Source organism: Bos mutus, chromosome 15 (assembly GCF_027580195.1).
Source record: "Bos mutus isolate GX-2022 chromosome 15, NWIPB_WYAK_1.1, whole genome shotgun sequence".
In the NCBI taxonomy this organism is placed as follows: domain Eukaryota; kingdom Metazoa; phylum Chordata; class Mammalia; order Artiodactyla; family Bovidae; genus Bos; species Bos mutus.
The window spans coordinates 41272235-41292187 of record NC_091631.1 but is presented as its reverse complement, the minus strand read 5'-3'; the positions used below and the strand labels follow the sequence as shown (position 1 = coordinate 41292187).

At 42.3% G+C, this 19953-nt stretch overlaps 1 protein-coding gene across 1 annotated transcript in view; it reads right to left on the bottom strand.

Moving 5' to 3' along the window:
- SPON1 (spondin 1) overlaps positions 1-19953 on the bottom strand; it is a 314673-nt gene that overhangs the window by 69361 nt on the left and 225359 nt on the right. The window lies entirely within an intron of this gene.

Sequence of the window (19953 nt, the reverse complement as noted above, 5' to 3'; positions counted from 1 at the left end):
TAGTATATATATATATACAGTATATATATATATATATATAGTATATATATATATATAGTATAGTAGTATAGTATATATATATATATATATATAGTATACAGTATATATATAGTATAGTATAGTATACAGTATATATATATATAGTATAGTATACAGTATAGTATATATAGTATAGTATAGTATAGTATATAGTATATATATAGTATATATATAGTATAGTATACAGTATATATATAGTATAGTATAGTATACAGTATATATATAGTATAGTATGCTATATATATGTAGCACATATATATGCTACACATATACCACTATATTTGAAAGAATCTGCCTGCAATGTGAGAGACCCTGGGTTGGGAAGATCCCCTGGAGAAGAGAATGGCTACCCACTCCAGTATTCTTGCCTCTAGGATTCCATGGACAGAGGAGCCTTGGTGGGCTACAGTCTATGCACCCAAGTACGAGTGCATAGTACTCGTGTCCGTGCAAAGACTCGGACACGACTGAGCGACTAACACTTTCACATACACATATATATATATGAAGTTTTGCCATTTTCAATAACATGGGTGGACTTGGAGGGTATTATGCTTAGTGAAATGTTAGAGAAAGACAAACACTATATGTCATCACTTATATGGAGAATCTAAAAAAATAAAACAAACTAGTGAATATAATAAAACAGAAACACGTTCACAAATATAGACAACAAACTAGTGGTTACCAGTGGAAAGAGGGAAAGGGGAGGGGCAATAGAGGGGTAGGGGATTATGAGGTACAAACTACTCTGTTGTACTATGAGGATATATTGTACAGTACAGGGAATATAGTCAAAATTTTCTAATAACTATAAGTAGGGTACTGGCTTTAAAAATTGTGAATCACTATGTTGTACATCTGAAACTTATATAATATTATAAACTAACTATACTGCAATTTAAAAAATGGCAGAGTGGAAAGATGTAAGTGTCCTAGTCTCTGATGACATCGATGAATCCCTGTTTTACTGCCTGTCTCCAGATTTCTCACTTAGTATGCTGTGTGTGTGTGTGCTCAGTCATGTCTGACTCTTTGAAGCCCCATGGACTGTAGCCCACCAGGCTCCTCTGCCCATGGAATTTTCTGAGCAAAAATACTGGAGTGGGGTACCATTTCCTATTCTAGGGGATCTTCCCGCCCCAGGGATCAAACCTGTGTCTCTTGCGTCTCCTGCATTGGTACGCAGATTCTTTACCACTAGTGCCACCTGGGAAGCCCCCTCACTTAGTGAGATACTATAGATTCATATTGTTTAAGCCACTTCAAGTTTTGTTACTTATTGGTGATGGAATTCTAAAAAACATATCCCCCCACATCCTAACTCTGAGAAGGAGTTTGTTATAGGGACAAGAGGATTTGGCTAGGCTTGAAACTATACTCTGACTTCTTTAATAAAATTGCCAGTTGGGAATGATGCAAGGGTTCAACCAGCATGACTGATTTATCCTGAGGTAGTCTTCTGAGGTTCTCTTAGAACTTAATGTACAACCTCCAGTTATTCCAGCCTGGTGATTGGCAGAGAAGATGGAATTCCATGGCACACCATCTCACCTGCTTCCCCTTCCTCTCCCTTCATCTCACCTGGGGCCAGAGAGTGAAGGAGAAGCTGGACTCTACCCCCATGACTCCTGGATGGGTAATGAAGGGAGTTCTTCCAGCATCTTCCTTAGTGTAAGGTTGGTCTGGCTAGGGATTGGGGCTCTAAGGGGAGAGGATTGGAGTTGACATTTCTTCCCTCAAGACAACATGGAAGACAAAGCTAAAACTCAAGGAAGAGCACAGAACCAAAACGTCAAGAAGATTAGCTTTAAGCCAAACTTTGGAGTTTGTCATATTGAGAAGGGCCAGAGGCCATCTAGGAGAGAGGACTTGGGACTGAAAAGTGCAATGAGGGAAAGGCAAGCCAACACAGGTGAATCAGACACGTGTTTGTGTGCTTGTGGGCACACACGTGGCCAGCAGAATAGCAAGGATAGCTGCTTGTGTTTGCTGACATCTGGGGCATGGGTGCACTGGGAGGCTCTCCTAAAAGTATCTGAGGTAACACCTGCTCCTAGGAAGCCTATTTATGCCCCAAAATCCAATCTAAACGCAACCTGATTGTGAAATCCTTGCAGATCCATCCAATGGGTCTGCGCTCTTCCAGGGTGTGGCTTATAACCTAATGATAACATTTACTTCAATTTCCATTGTATTATAGCCAGTCAAGTATTTGGCCATTTCCTCAACTGGATGGAAGGACTTCTGAAGGCAGGGATTATTCCTTAATTCTTCCCTCATAGCCTATGTCACAGTGATTTGTACTTAGAAAGTGATTAATAAATTTCTTTTAATTACTATTGTCAACCTTTTGGCTTGTTTTTTTTTTTTTGTATTGACATATATAAACAGATTAGCAATGTTTTTTCAGTAGTACATTTTTTCTAAATGACAGAATAAACAGAGAAATTCATCACAAAGGCACCAAGATAAATCTTAAGCAGAAGAGTTAAACATATTTAAGAAAAAAGAGGATAGGAAACAAGAGAGGGATTCGGAGGCTGAAAATTTCTCTGTCTTAGAAAACAGCTTCAGGCAAATGAATGCCCTCAGAAAACTTTATGGGCCTTTTTGCACAAAGTGGTTTCTGATCATTTCCCTACAGTGTCTTATTTGGACACAGAGTTTCATTTATTAATCAAACATAATTGGGCTTCATTTCAGAAGGATGAACAAAGCCTGTTTTGTGGTCCTATTCAAAAGCTGGGTTTAGTCTGGGTCACAGTGTTTGTCAGCGTCTGTTTCCAGGCGTTGAGGGGTTGGATGCTGCAGCAGGACAATTGGGGCTCCGTTGGTCAATTTCCTACTCCCCAGAGCCCTTGAAAGGGCCTCTCCTCGGCTTTGGAGCTGTGTTCACTGACTCTGAATATAAGGCCTGCACCTCCACACCCACTCAGCACGCAGGGTCCAGCTGGCCCATTATCAACTATGTCATTTCCCACAGCACTGGCCCTTCTTCTACTGAGCTGGCCTTAAACCCCAGCTCAGATACCCAGGGACCAGAGCTGGTGCTTTTTTTTTTTTCTCAAAACCTTCAGTGCTTATGAGTTGCTTCTGAAAATACTGAAGAGACCCTGAAAAATAGCCCATGCAAATATAGTTTGGAACAAAAGAGAAAGGAGACAATATTAGAAAAGAGAACATGTTATATCTTCTAATTATTGGGGACAGGCACTGTGCTATGAACTTTACATATATTATCTGTAATCCTAAGAGCAACCTGAGAGGCAAGTAACCTGACACCTACTTACAGGGAAAATGACGTCAGAAGTTAAGTTAGTGCGACAAACACAGAGCTAAATTAGTGGTGAAAGCTGATGAGAGTTCAGGTCTGATCTAACATGTGAAATACAAAAAGATCAAACTACTTACATGGGAATCAGGTCAGATCAGATCAGATCAGTCGCTCAGTCATGTCCGACTCTTTGCGACCCCATGAATCGCAGCACGCCAGGCCTCCCTGTCCATCACCAACTCCCGGAGTTCACTCAGACTCACATCCATCGAGTCAGTGATGCCATCCAGCCATCTCATCCTCTGTCGTCCCCTTCTCCTCCTATCCCCAATCCCTCCCAGCATCAGAATCTTTTCCAATGAGTCAACTCTTCACATGAGGTGGCCAAAGTACTGGAGTTTCAGCTTTAGCATCATTCCTTCCAAAGAAATCCCAGGGCTGATCTCCTTCAGAATGGACTGGTTGGATCTCCTTGCAGTCCAAGGGACTCTCAAGAGTCTTCTCCAACACCACAGTTCAAAAGCATCAATTCTTCAGCACTCAGCCTTCTACAAGCTAATTGACTAAAAGACTCGGTATGTGTGTGTGTGTGTGTTAGTCACTCAGTCATGGCTGACTCTTTGCGACCCCATGGACTGTAGCTCACCAGGCTCCTCTGTCCATGGAATCTCCAGGAAAGAATACTGGAGTGGGTTGCCATTCCCTTCTGCAGGGGATCTTTCCAACCCAGGGATTGAACCCAGGTCTCCCGCATTGCAGGCACCGTCTTTATCATCTGAGCCACCTGGGAAGCCCACAAGCCTCAATATTTTGGTGATATTTTGTAACACAAGTATGAAATATCCCAAGTGAAATAATGAGGTAGGAAACTCTATTAAATCAGTAACAGAGAAGGAAATTTCAAAAAAATTTCACAATACCCCCCAAAAGCATGGCAACCAGACTTAATGAATTCCTTTAAACTCCTAAAGAACAGATGATTTACAAGCTGTGCTAACTGTATCAAAACACTGATGAGTCTGGACTTGACCTAATATTCTACTTGACTAATTTGATCTTAAGGTTACTCTAGGGATACAGGCAAAAAAATCAGTAGAAAAAAAATCTATTAACATTAGATAATACAACTCATCTCAATATATATCCAAAGAGAGATTGACAAAATCTTTATTTTCAGTAAAATAAAATCACTACCTTAACTTGATAAGCATACCTATTTAAAATCATGAACCAGTAATGGAATGATACTAAAAGCTTTTCTTTCAAAGATAGGCCCAAATCAAGAACACTACTACCATCAAAAGTAATTAGACCAATTGCAAAAATTATAAAGAACAATAACTGCTAGAAAAGAAGAGAAAAATATTTATAAAGACTTTGCTGTAGACGTGGAACTAAATCAAGTTTAGAAAGGGGACAGATTTGGTTTTCAAATAAAAAATCAGTAGCATTATTATATGCAATATATTACTATATACTCTGTACACTGCATTATTATACACAAGCAGTAAACAGCTAGAAATCATATATGTACAATGATGTAGAACATAAGATACTAAGAATGCACGCAATGACTTAAGTACAAAGACAACGCAATTTAAATCAAAATCACTACTTTTCTCAGACTTTGGCAAAATGATTTCACCACTTTTTAGGCAAATAAAATGGAAAGAACGTGAGAGGATATTTTGAGAAAGAAGACCTCTGATTGGAGACGACTAGCACTATAAATTCTATATATATTACAAAGGAAAAAAAAAAAACTCTGTATCTCTGACAATTTGATATATGATGAATTAAGGCAGAAGTTATTGAAATACCATTTATATCTAAACATGTACCAAATATGCTCAAATGAGTAAGAGTCAATATCTATTTTTTAATCCGTAGAACAACCAAATGAAAGAAGACCCAAGGTTGCAACAGCTCTTGGGAACTACAAAAAATCAACTATGAAGGCCTTTCAAAGGCTTGAAGCAACAGGAGGAACAGCAGTGGAAGAGATCAAAAGATTCAACTGATTAATGTTTAACATATCTTAATCATAAAGATACAAGATGTGAAAGAAAAAGAGTACATTGAGAAAAAATTTGCTTCAAAATTGTACAATCAAAAACATATAAGGAACTTGCTAAAATCAACATGAGCATGTTTATTTTCAGAAAATCATAGGTAGGAGGATAGTCAATGCAGCATTATTTCTAAGAGTATAAAGCAAAACGTTGTTTGAAGTAATGCAAGACTGGAGTAAATTAGAATCAATCAACTTAAAATTTTTTCACTTAAAACGGTAACTATAAAAGATATGTCTTGCATGGTGGAAAAATACTTATGGTCTGGTGTTAAGTGAAGAGAGGAAATAGAAAATGGTGTGGGCAACATGACTGCAACTGCATAAAAACAAGGATGAGTGTGCTCCAGACCTGGAAAGGAGTTCATAAAAATGAGCACAGCTGTTACAGGACTGGTTTGGGGGTGAGTTTTGAGTTGTAAACTCAAATGACAACAGGGATAAGGCAGATGGGGATAATAGACAAAATACTAAGTGATGGGGACTACGGTGAACTGAAGAGAGGCTCAGTCAAAGGCATTCAGGGAAAAAAAAAAAGCAACCAAAACTGAAACACAAAACATGTAGACACTTAGATTTTAAGGAACCTTTTTGATTGCAGCAAAGGGTGCGGGGCCCAGGGCCACAGCTCTTCCAGCCAGACTCCATGGAGACCTCTCCCTCAGAGGTGCTCATGGAGGAGTTTGAAAGCCCTGGGCAACAGGAAGCTTCAGAAGGATATTGAGTGGGAAAGTGACTCAGACAGATTAGGAGGGTCACACTATGCATATTTAAGAGACCATTATTGTCGGTGAGCCTTCAGCTCGGGACGACTGTACAAAATTTCTGTTGATGTTCTTGTGATCATTATTTTTACAGAAAAGAAATTCAGATCCAAACAGAAGCACTTAAAGGAAGTCATGATCTTTGTTAACACAGAGTTCCTTGAGTTGGTTATAGATTGTGGCTCTGGCTCTGTATCTTTGAATTCCTTCTGAATAGAGCTGTTTGGGAAAACGCCAAGGTGCTATCTAGTGGTGAGTTACATAGGTACGCCTCCATCCATCAAATATTTATCGAGCTCCCACTGTATGCCAAGCCCCAGAGGAAGAGAGAGGAAGAAAGAAATCAGACCCAGACTCTGTTTTCCACAAGTGTACAGACTGGTCCAAGATTCAGACACACATCATAATTCCATTTGCATCAATCAGCACATATGCAAACAACTGTGAGAATAGGGCTGATTGCTGAGAATGCAGGAAGAGTAGCACTCAAAAGGCAAAATTTGAACCGAATCTTTAAACAAGAGTACAGACCTACCCGGCAGAGAGGAGAGAAGGGAGAAAAAGCCAGGCAGAGGTCACAGAAGCGAGTCTTGACAAAGAGAAAGGAACCTTGCCAGAAGTGACTGGACTATAAGTGTGCCCTGGGGGGATGTCTAAGAGGTAGATAGGATACAGAACACTGAGGATTTGCCTAGATTTTATCCTCTAAAGTGTTAGTCGCTCAGTTGTGTCTGACTCTCTGTGACCCCACGAACTGTAGCCCGCCAGGCTCCTTTGGGAAATCCATGGGATTCCCCAGGCAAGAATACTGGAGCAGGTTGCCATTTCCCTCCCCAGGGATCTTCCTGATCCAGGGATTGAACCTGGGTCTCCTGCATTGCAGGCAGGTTCTAGGCTTTTCAAACTTGTTTCTAATTCACAAGACTCTTTGTTGAAAGTCCTACTTGGAAGCAAAGTCCACCTTGCAGAACAGATGAAAGAACTCTGATAGAGCAGAAGGCTTGGGACTGAGAACCCACCCCTGCCCCTCAGACCCCCAAGCCTTAACTTGATGCCCTACAAAGCAATTGTAAAATCACAGCTGTAGACCATAGGAGTCACACAAGAATTTCAGACAGGGAATGACTCAATCAGATTGGGCAGGGTTGAGGTATGAGAAATTTAAAAGACTGCTATGGAGAAGGCAATGGCACCCCACTCCAGTACTCTTGCCTGGAAAATCCCATGAATGGAGGAGCCTGGTAGGCTGCAGTCCATGGGGTCGTGAAGAGTCGAACACGACTGAGCGACTTCACTTTCTCTTTTCACTTTCATGCATTGGAGAAGGAAATGGCAACCCACTCCGTGTTCTTGCCTGGAGAATCCCAGGGATGGGGGAGCCTGGTGAGCTGCCGTCTATGGGGTCGCACAGAGTCGGACACGACTGAAGCGACTTAGCAGCAGTAGCAGCTTAGCATCATACTGAAGATAAGCCCTTGGCAGTAACAACCTTGGATTTCTTATTTCATTGTCTTTGTACCTGAGCTGCTAAGCATTATGGATTTGGGGCTTCCTTGCTATCCTGCTGGAATGACTGCTCCAATTTTTGAAAAGTGGAGAGGAAAAGTCCTCTATATTAATGCCTCCTTGATGCCAGGGACTCAAAAGTAATGTGTTGCTGGACATTGCACATTCTGGCCAATCTTTTCTTTTTTATAAAAATCTCTGGGCTGAGGTAGTGAATTTCATATTCATTCATAGAATCTGGGCAACAAGGGATCCGAACGTCACCTTCTTCCCCAGCCCTCTCTGAGGTGTGAATCTCCTCTTTGAGCCAGCGGGCACTCTAAAATGACCTGGGTTTATGTTGGCTGGGAGCAGGCTTAGGAGTTTACAAATTTGTTTTCTTTAAAAGCTCAAATTCTCCATCTGCTGCCTCCATTCTGGGTGACTGTGAGTGACTGGGTGTCTGGCACAGTGCTTTTTGGACTGGACATCTTGATGTATGGTCATCCTCTCTTAAGGACATTTACATCACATGTTTCTCTTTCAGAGGATAAAATATGACGATGCCTTTCAATAAAGCAGGTGCCGCTGCTTCTTGCCAAATCCTGCCTTGGGTATTAAAAGCAGCCCAACTAACAGCAAGACCCGGCAAGTGCCAGCAGCTATGTGCCTGTGTGTGGGGGTGATAGAGCCAAAGCAAATATCTTGCTGGAGAGGTGATTAGGTGATATTAAATGTCAAGCTCTCAATGAATTACTCTCAGAGGTTTCATAAAAGAGAAGCATGGTCTTGTTTCTATTGCTGCTGTGTCAAACAAAAACATTTTTTGGTCTTCTTCTCTTGCAGAGAAATATAACCACTGGCTTCTGATTTTAGATGCATTCTAAGGAGTTAGAGGAGAGAACAACCTCCTGATCAGGAGTTCTTGGGCCCTGGTGGAGTGAATGAGGAGAGTTTCCGGGCCTTGAGAGCTGCCTTTAGTTTGTCTCCTGTAGTCTGGCATTTATCTTTTTGCTGTGCTGAAGGGTAGATCGAGGCTAATTAGAGACACTTAGCATGAACACAGCGGAGAGTGACGGCACCGCAGCGTCCAGATGAGTCAGTAGAGAGCAGTGCCAACACCTCTGCTTGACTCTGCCCGGTGTAATCAGTGATATGGCGGAGCCCACAGTGAGATGGCCTTGAAACCTGCATTAAAGGAAAGATTACCCTCTGAGAGCTGAATGAGTCAAATAATCGATGATATTAGCCACCTGCAGAAATCGTGGCGAAAGATGGATGTTTCCCTAAGGGTTAAGCAGGAAGAACAGGATCCCGCATGATTGAAAGCGAAAGAAACTGAAGGCTAATCAGTGAGTTTGGCTCAAAAGGGAGAACAGATTAGCTGAGGGCCGTGGGGGAAGTTGTGGGGGCGGGGGCTGCTGCATCAACTTGACAAACAGTCCTGGAGACGGACCTCAGTACAGTGTGCTCCAGCCTGGGCAAGCATGCACCCGGCTCTGGGGGCGTGAGAATCCTCACCACTAGACGATGTCATCCCCCTCCTTTCCCACCCTTCTTCCTTATTTTCATTCACCACAGAGGCTTTGAGCACAGCTCTGGCCCACATACTGTCCTAGGCATGAGAGGGGTGCGAGGAATAGGACAGAAAAGTCCTTGTGTTCATGGAAGCTGCACAAAACAATAAACCAAGGTACAAGATCATTTCAGAGAGTAATATGTACTCAGAAGAAAATCTAAAGGGTGCCTGGGGAAAGGGAGAGAAGGACTTTCTGCAGAAAGGATGCGAGGCAAATAGCTTCCCCAGCCTCACCCTGTCTGAATGACGGAGGCTTGGAGACTCCCTCCCTCCCTTTGCTGGGATGCACGCTGATGACAGAGGCTGCTGTGCAGGTCCTCACATCCTGAGAAAAGGATGCTCCGAAGAGCAGATGGGAGTGCTGGCTTGCTGGCTAGAGAATTCCCTCACTGTGAATGGAAAATCTACATCTGGTGCAGGCATGAGGCTTCGAGGAGGCTGGGCTGCCTGACACACAGCAGACACTCAATGTCATTTATGATCATTCCCATTGCATGATGTTCTGAGAGCCCTCCGATGCCCCAATGGGTGTCTCTTTTTTTTTTATTTCATAAAACATTTTATTTTATTAATAAGTTAAACTATATATGATTTTATCTTATCTTATATATATTTAAGTGTTTATATTGATTTATATAAATGATGTTTGTTTATTGGTTAAATAGTACTTAATTTGTTAATTTAAAACATGTATAGTTTTCAATGAGATAAATTAGAAAATTCTGATAGAAATGTTTCCACCAATGCATGTCTCTTCATTGATTGACATTTGTAAACGGATAATATCTTTGCCTCACGCTTGATTCCTGCACTGTTCAATTAGAGCTCTCAATTTAGGATTATTCCATATTAGAATCTAATCTTGCGAGAAAATCACATTTAAGGGAAATTCATTCCATTTAAGCTATCTTTTCGAACAAGTCAATCTGATGAAGAATTTATCCATTTTGTAGGTGAAGGAATAATCTTGTAGCTTAATTATAAGAAAATGAGCTAAACATATTAGAAAAAATAGTTTCTCTATTATCTCATTATCTAAGTTCTCAGTGAATTTGTTGTTTCTCCTTTATTAGAATTCACTACAACAGATCAGATCAGTCGCTCAGTCATGTCCGACTCTTTGCGACCCCATGAATCGCAGCACGCCAGGCCTCCCTGTCCATCACCAACTCCCGCAGTTCACTCAGAATCACGTCCATCGAGTCAGTGATGCCATCCAGCCATCTCATCCTATGTCGTCCCCTTCTCCTCCTGCCCCCAATCCCTCCCAGCATCAGAGTCTTTTCCAATGAGTCAACTCTTCCCATGAGGTGGCCAAAGTACTGGAGTTTCAGCTTTAGCATCATTCCTTCCAAAGAAATCCCAGGGCTGATCTCTTTCAGAATGGACTGGTTGGATCTCCTTGCAGTCCAAGGGAGTCTCAAGAGTCTTCTCCAATACCACAGTTCAAAAGCATCAGTTCTTCGGCGCTCAGCCTTCTTCACAGTCCAACTCTCACATCGATACATGACCACGGGAAAAACCATAGCCTTGACTAGATGGACCTTTGTTGGCAAAGCAATGTCTCTGCTTTTGAATATGCTATCTAGGTTGGTCATAACTTTCCTTCCAAGGTGTAAGCGTCTTTTAAGTTCATGGCTGCAGTCACCATCTGCAGTGATTTTGGAGCCCAGAAAAATAAAGTCTGCCACTGTTTCCACTGTTTCCCCATCTATTTCCCATGAAGTGGTGGGACCAGATGCCATGATCTTCGTTTTCTGAAGTTGAGCTTTAAGCCAACTTTTTCAGTCTTCACTTTCACTTTCATCAAGAGGCTTTTGAGTTCCTCTTCACTTTCTGCCATAAGGGTGGTGTCATCTGCATATCTGAGGTTATTGAGATTTCTCCCAGCAATCTTGATTCAAGCTTGTGTTTCTTCCAGTCCAGCGTTTCTCATGATGTACTCTGCATATAAGTTAAATAAGCAGGGTGACAATATACAGCCTTGACGAACCCCTTTTCCTATTTGGAACCAGTCTGTTGTTCCATGTCCAGTTCTAACTGTTGCTTCCTGACCTGCATACAAATTTCTCAAGAGGCAGATCAGGTGGTCTGGTATTCCCATCCCTTGAAGAATTTTCCACAGTTTATTGTGATCCACACAGTCAAAGGCTTTGGCATAGTCAATAAAGCAGAAATAGATGTTTTTCTGGAATTCTCTTGCTTTTTCTATGATCCAGCGGATGTTGGCAATTTGATCTCTGATTCCTCTGCCTTTTCTAAAACCAGCTTGAACATCAGGAAGTTCACGGTTCACATATTGCTGAAGCCTGGCTTGGAGAATTTTGAGCATTACTTTACTAGCGTGTGAGATGAGTACACTTGTACGGTAGTTTGAGCATTCTTTGGCATTGCCTTTCTTTGGGATTGGAATGAAAACTGACCTTTTCCAGTCCTGTGGCCACTGCTGAGCTTTCCAAATTTGCTGGCATATTGAGTGCAGCACTTTCACAGCATCATCTTTCAGGATTTGGAATAGCTCAACTGGAATTCCATCACCTCCACTAGCTTTGTTCGTAGTGATGCTTTCTAAGGCCCACTTGACTTCACATTCCAGTATGTCTGGCTCTAGGTCAGTGATCACACCATCGTGATTATCTACGTGATAGTCACCTACTAATGAAGCCATAACTTAATATTGGGTATATTAGATTTTGTCCTTATAATAATAATCATTTCTTAAATCCTTATGTGTTTTTTTTTTTACTTATATTTACTAAGTTGTAAATATATCATTTAAAATTCATAATAATAGTATGGAGTTGGTAGTTTTATGATCCCCATTTGATAGATGAGGAAATTGAGGCTTCAAAAAGTTGGGTAACTTTTCAGAGGTGCCAAAGCCAGATAGTAAGTGGCCACGAGGGATTCAAACACAGATTTGTTTCATCTCAGAGCCCACACTCTCAGCCACCATCCTGTAGAGTACCCTCTTTTAGAATCTGGGAACACTACAGATTTCCATGAATCCTTCATATAACTTTAAAGCAAATCACCAGAAATGAGAATAAAAAATCAGCCAAAAGATCTTTTTCATAAAGACTTTTCAAATACATGAAGTCAAGAGTAAAACCTCATAGAAGTTATTAAATGGATGCTAAAAATGTTTTCTTTTCTATGGCTTTGATGGAAAGGAAATGACTATAACTCCAATTTTACACCTTTTCTTCCTTCTTCTCTTCCTTTCATAAACATCAAATATTGGCAAATTCCCAAGATGCAAAACACTATGCAAGGCACTGAGGTCTTAAAAATTAATAATGCAAAGTCTCAGGTCTCAAAGAGATAATATTCTAGTGCACAAGGAAAGTTATACCATTGAGTGTGCTATTAATTTGAAATAAGCATGGAGCCATAAATGAGCTTAGGGGAGGAACTTAGTCTCTATCTTTATGTAAGATAGAGACTAGGGATGTGGATGGAGCATGGATGACTTCCTGGAAGTGATGGTTCTTGAGCTGTGTCTTGAAGACGCTAACTGTATAATGAGAGGTGGGGGAAAGCATTCAAGGAAAAGACAGCAGTGTGTGCAAAGACGCAGGGGTGGCAAGCTGTTGCAGGATGAGCTGTAAGCAGCTTGGAGGCTGGTGCACGGGGCACATGTGGTGACTGGGAGGGAATGAGGCTTGAGATGTGGACAGGACAGACTAGGGAGAGACATGTAAGCAAGTTCAGGGACCTTAGGTTTTATGCTGTAAGCCAGAGATTCTCTACAGGGAACTCAAACACTCCAGAGTGATGAGGTTAGCAGCATCGAAGGTAGGGGAGCCAGCTTACCATGGACATGATGAGAATCACCCAGAACCTAGCTGAGTAAATGGAGCTCAAAATCCTGCATGTGTGTGAGCAAGCACACCAGCAGGACAAAAAGGTGAACAATCACTGCTGAGAATAATGGGAAAGCAGCGGTGAATTTAAGCAAAAGAGTGACACGATCAAAATTGTGTTTGCTGCTGCTAAGTCACTTCAGTTGTGTCCAACTCTGTGCGACCCCATAGATGTCAGCCCACCAGGCTCCCCCATCCCTGGAATTCTCCAGACAAGGACACTGGAGTGGGCTGCCATTTCCTTCTCCAATGCAGGAAAGTGAAAAGTGAAAGTGAAGTCGCTCAATTGTGTCCGATTCTTTGCGACCCCAAGGACTGCAGCCCACCAGGCTCCTCTGTCCATGGGATTTTCCAGGCAAGACTTTAGAGAGCCCTTTTTAGGGCTTCCCTGGTGGACCAGTGGTTACGATTTCACCTTTCAATGCAAGGGGTGAAAGTTCAATCCTTGGTTGGGGAGCTAAGATCTCACATGCCTGGCAGCCAAAAAACAAAACACAAAACAGAAGCAATATTGTAACAAAGTCAATGAAGACTTTAAAAATGGTCCACATTAAAAAATTTCAAAAAAAAAAATGTCTTTCTAGCAGAAGTATGGAACATGACTTACGAGGGGTCAGAGTGGGGCAAGGGGAGCATGAAAAGAGGCAGGAAGTGAGGATGGAGGAAGGGGAGAAGCTGTGAGGTTATTGCAGTAGTCCAGGCAAGAGGTGATGAGGCCCTAATCAGGGAAGAGGCAGAAGAGAGGAAGAGATGGATCCAAGAAATAGTTCAGGATTTGGAGCTACTGTCCCAAGGTTGTCAGCTATTGTGGGTGTGAAGGAGAGGAGGGGGTTTGAATTGACCACTTGATATCTGGATTGAACACCTGGGGCAGTGCTATTATGAAGGGAATTTTTGTATAGAGCAGAGTAACTGTGAAGACATTGGGGGAACAAAGTTATCCTGCCTGCCCTAAGAGGTATATGGAAAGCTAGCACCTATATGCCCCCTAATGTATCTAAGGAGAAGGCGATGGCACCCCACTCCAGCACTCTTGCCTGGAGAATCCCATGGATGGAGGAGCCTGGTAGGCTACAGTCCATCGGGTCGCTAAGAGTCGGACACAACTGAGAGACTTCACTTTCACGTTTCACTTTCATGCATTGGAGAAGGAAATGGCAACCCACTCCAGTGTTCTTGCCTGGAGAATCCCAGGGACAGAGGAGCCTGTTGGGCTGCTGCACAGAGTCGGACACGACTGATGTGACTTAGCAGCAGCAGCAGCAGCAACATATCTAAATGGACTGAGTATTTTCACCTAATTGTTACCTTCAGATCAAGCTTATGCACTATTTATTTCTGGATCACACATGCCCAGCCCTGGGCTGACACTTAGGTTCATAGTAAATTTGTATGGAAGGAACCCTTCCTTCCCCCCTCCGCCACCCCAAAAAAGTAGTAGATTTTGTTATGAGTTTTTATGCTGGAAGAGTCATTACTGATATCAGTGAGATATTTGATTAAGTGTGAAAACTGAAACAAAATTCACTGAAGTCCTGAGACTAATTTTAGCTGGATTCCTGGTTGCCTTTTGGAAATCTCTTTATTGCCTTGCTTGTGACAGTTTTACAAATAAAACAGAGCATCTTTTCTCCTTTAAGTTTCAGCTTTCAAATGAAGTGCAAAAAAGCAAATGTAGCAAATTACCAAATAAATAATTTCATTTCGAAACAGGCTTTGTGTACACAAAGTTACATAAAGTAGCTTTAAAAAACGAATGCCTTTAAATGGAGACTTGACATTACTGCATTGGTACCTAGGAGTGCTAGAGCTGTAGCATGCCCACCTTGTGAAGCCGTGCCCAGGAGTGCGCTGGGGCCCCTTCCAGGAACACCAGCATGGAAGACACCACCTTTACTCAAAGCCATGTGTATGGGGACTTGATTAGGCAAGACTCGATTTCAATCCAGCAGACATCCACTAAGCACCTATCACGCTTGTTGTTGTTCAGCTGCTAAGTCGTGTCTGACTCTTTGCGACCCCATGGACTGCAGTATGCCAGGCCTCCCTGTCCCTATCTCCCGGAATTTGCCAAGTGAGAGATGGACCATAGAGAAGGCAGAGTGCTGAAGAATTGATGCTTTTGAACTGTGGTGCTGGAGAAGACTCTTGAGAATCCCTTGGACTGCAAGGAGATCAAACCAGTCAATCTTATAGGAAATCAACCCTGAATACTCATTGGAAGGACTGAAGCTGAAGCTGAAGCTCCAATACTTTGGCCACCTGGTTTGAACAGCTGACTCATTGGAAAAGACCCTGATGCTGGGAAAGATTGAAGGCAGGAGGAGAAGAGGGCAACAGAGGATGAGATGGTTGGATGGCATCACCAATTCAATGGACATGAACTTGGGCAAACCTATCATGCTAGATTCTGGTCTATTAGCTTTCATACATATCATCTTTAAAACAAATCTGTTAACATTTATCCAACTTATAAAGCCTCAGTATTACAATAGTATAAAGTACAATGGAATATTGTACAATAAAATATTGCTCAGCCATAAAAAGAAAGAAATAATGCAATTTGCAGCAACATGGATGGCCCTAGAGATTACCATACTATTGGGAAGCTGTTGACCAAAATCACCCACCCCTGGGCAGGTCCCTCACAACAGGAGGTCCCAGTAAGGAACATGGTGCTGCCACCAAAAACCAAGCAGGAGAATTTGGGAGAGGCCAAGAGAGGGAGAGGCCCAACCTTCCAGAGTCCTTCTTCCTGAAATCCACCTTGGCTAAGAGATACATGCCCCATCAGGAAGGACCCTGAGGCAGACTATGGGCCAAGAAAGATGATTGGCCAGAGACAAGCTGGAAACTAATTCCATCATCAGAACCTGAGACTGTGAGCCACATGGCAGAGTAGTTCTCCTGAGTTCCCTTACTCCTTGCTCTCCACCAAGGCGCCCCTTCCCAATAGAGTCTCTTGCTTTCTCAGCACGTGTGTCTCCCCAGACGATTCATTTCCAAGTGTTGGACAAGGGCCCACACTTGGGCCCTGGAAGGGGTCCCCTTTCCTCTAACAATATTAAGTCAAGTAATCCAGACAGAGAAAAGCAAATATCATATTATATCACTTACACATAGACTCTAAAACAATGATACAAATGAACTTATTTACAAGATAGAAATAGACCCACAGACATAGAAAATAAATTTATGGCTAACAAGGAGGAGAGGGAAGGCATAAATTATGAGTTTGGGATTAACAGATACACACTATTATATATAAAATAAACAACAAGGACCTACTATATAGCACAGAGAACTTATTCAGTATCTTGTAATAACTTATAATGGAAAAGACCTGAAAAAGCATATATATATATATATATATATATATATATACACACACATAAACGGAATCAATTTGCTGATAGTTGAAACCCTATAAATAAACTATACTTCAATAAAAATAGAATAAAATCGGATGGAGTACACACATTAGGTAAGCACCCACCTTTGGTTCCAGCTTCAAAGTGAGAGCTGTCTCTCTAAAGCCAAGAGGTTTTTAAACCCAGTCATCTGCATTTGTACTTTCCTTCCTTCCACTCAGCTCAGTGATTTTCAAACTTGAATGTGCTCAAGAACTCAAGGTCATACACATAAAACCACATATTCTGTACTTAATAGGTGATTTCAGGGACTTTAAGGACAATTATGACTATGTGTGATTTTTTACTTTATGCACCAATTTTAGAGCCTGACCTTCACCCATGCAGGGATGCTCCTGTCATCATTCTAGTTTTCTGCAGGGTGGCATGGGAAGTTAATTAAACAATTGGCTTAAACTCCATTTTTAAGCAGAATTGGAAGGCTAGGAGCCTTGTGATGCTAGTTTGGAGAAAACACCACCTATCCCCACAAAGGGAGACTGAGCTCTCAACGTATGGGGCACCAGTTTGATCCCTAGTCAGGGAACTAAGATCCTGCATCCTACATGGATGTTGCAGCCAAAAGCAAACCAACCAACCAAAAAATCAACCCAGATCCTTAAATCCTTATTCTGGGTAACATACTTCAATGCGGCCACACTCACACTGGCCTTTCTACTGTCCCTGTACGCCGTTGACTCTGACTTCACAGCCCACTAAAACCTGCAAGTTATTTTTACGCCCCAGACTGTTCTCTGATCTTGTAATCTGCGCTCTTGTTCTGGGGCCCAAGTGTGGGCCTGAGGTTTCACCCTCAACCACAAAGCATTATAATCATGAACTGACTGACCTGCACCATGAAGAAACCCATGGGGTCACAGTGTGTTTGATTGTGGGCTTTGGCTGTATTATCTTTAATGATTCCAGCTTTTGTCCTTTGACTCCAGGCTTTTTTCCACTCACTTTTGTCTTCACTATTAATAGCCCACAGTCTTTTAACTCATAAATAACTTTCATCTCATTAGAGAGCTGAAAGTCTGACATTTTTATCACAAGGTATCTTCAGATTTATTTGTGATCAAATAGAAATGACTTCATTAAGTGCTCTGCCAGGCTGATTGATCAGAAACAGCCAGTTTTTGAACTTTGTACGGCATCTATTAGAAGCGTAATTTAGCACTTGAATATAAATTTTTATATTTTCGTCATTTTAAAGAGGGCAGAGTACATACTTTAGAGAAAAGCATTTTTTCTAGCTACTTAGCAGCAGCATGTGGTGAAGCAGCTAAGTCAAATGACAACACGTACAGCAAGCATCATTAATTTCCACCCCTCTTGTTCACCACGGAAGACATTTCAATACCTCAGTGACTTGGCTGACAAGGGCTATCATGTAAACATTTCACGTAGACTGCCCCCTCTAGTGTTTTCAAGGATTCAAACATGCTTTCCTGTCTTTTGTCATTCATTACAGGGAGAATAAATATTTATTTTAGGAGTATCTTTAAACACAGGATTTCCCTCTAAAATAACACATACATTAATAAAAGAAAAAAAAAACAGTTATCAATCTGGAATTATCACTGGAGCCAATGTTTCACCCTAAATAATTTTAGAAGAATGCCTTTACTTTCAGTTTGATAACAACTAACTCACTTGGAAGCTAATTTAATTATGATGTAATTAGCTTACCAGAGGAGAAAAGAAGACAAAATAGATATCTTTGCAATTGGTATTTTGTAATGAACAAAGTGAGTGAGTAAATTGCATACATTTATTATGCTGGCCAAGGCAGTCCCTGTGTCTGTGGATTAGACCTGGATTCTCCTCCTTTCTCACTGCTTTTTAGCAGTTTTCTACAAGGTTGGCTGTGGGTGTTTCCCCTTGGAAATCTATCCTGAAGCTTTGAGCTGGCCCTAAACTTTAACCTTTAGTGGCTGACATTTGCCATTGAAGTTTAATTGGCATTTATCACTTTAGCTGAAGGATACTGAGGACTGGCAGATTACTGTTAAAGCCCAATGGTATACAATTCATCAGTACCCACATGAAGAGGGATCTAGAGCTTTTGCTAAATACCCTAGAGTTCACCTATGGGACGGTTTCCTAGGCATATTCTGCCGCACCAGTGAGGGGTGGGCTTGAGGCTTCCCAGGTGGCACTAGTGGTGAAGAATTCACCTGTCAAAGCAGGAGACATAAGAGATGTGGGTTTGATCCCTGGGTTGGGAAGATCCCCTGGAGGAAGGCATGGCAACCTACTCCAGTATTCTCGCCTGGAGACTCTGGTCAGAGGAGCCTGGTGGGTGATGGTCAATAGGATCACAGCATCGGACATGACTGAAATGACTTAGCGGCAGCAGAAGCAGTGAGGGGTGGGTGGGGAGACACTGGAGACAGGTCAAATTCATCCTTAACCCAAAGGCCTAGAACCACTGACCTGTGCTGGGCAGTGGGATGAGGGGGCTCAGAAGGGGCTGCATGTAGTAACTCATTCTTCTTGAGCGATCTCAATAGGCCTGAAGAACTTTCCCAAGGAGGTTCCTTGGGCAGGCTCTGCAGTAACTCAGCTTCAATAGAAGCTCAACAGGGTTCCTTTCGTAAACTGCTGTCTTTTGGAAGCACTGCTTTGACTCTTATAGACACCAGAGCACCACTCAGGTAAGCAGGAAATTTGGAAAGCCACTAATGGCCACTGCTGTCAAAGACTTTTTGTGGGAATCCTCTGCGGAGATCCTGTGATGAACAAGGCCTCACTGTCTGGGCCGCCTTGCTGTGGGTCTCCTCAAGTATCAGAGAGGATGGGACAGATCAATGGGATATTTTAGAATCTCCTCACCAGGAAGAGAAAGGAACAGTTTTTCATCAGGACAGGGATGCGGTAGGAAACCCCAGTGGTACCCAGTTTAGGACAGATACCTTGAATTATTTCACCCAGTAGATTCTTATTTGAGGACATTGCCTGAGTAGCAATGAGATTCTGGACATGCATTTCCCCTATTTACCACCTTCTCACATAGATGGGGCCTCCCTGGTGGCACTAGTGGTAAAGAACCCGCCCGTTAATGCAAGAGATGAAAGAGATGAGGGCTAGATCCCTGGGTCGGGAAGATCCCCTGGAAGAGAGCACAGCCATCCACTCAAGTATTCTTGTCTGGAGAATCCCAGGGACAGAGGAGCCTGGCGGGCTGTTGTCCTTAGGATCCCAAAGAGTTGGACATGACTGAAGCAATTTAGCACAGTACACAGCATACAGACAGATCAATATCCTCTGTCTCTTCTTTTAGGGTTTGAGATAACACACAGCTTATTCTTACGAGAAAAATCTGAGACCAGATCCCTAACCAACACTCCCTCAGGGCTTCCAGATACCATCCCTCCCCATGCTTTGGAGACAGTGTCCCCCTCTGCTTGCCTGATAAAGACCAGCAGGTGGTAGCGGGGGGTGGGAGAGCACCCTCCT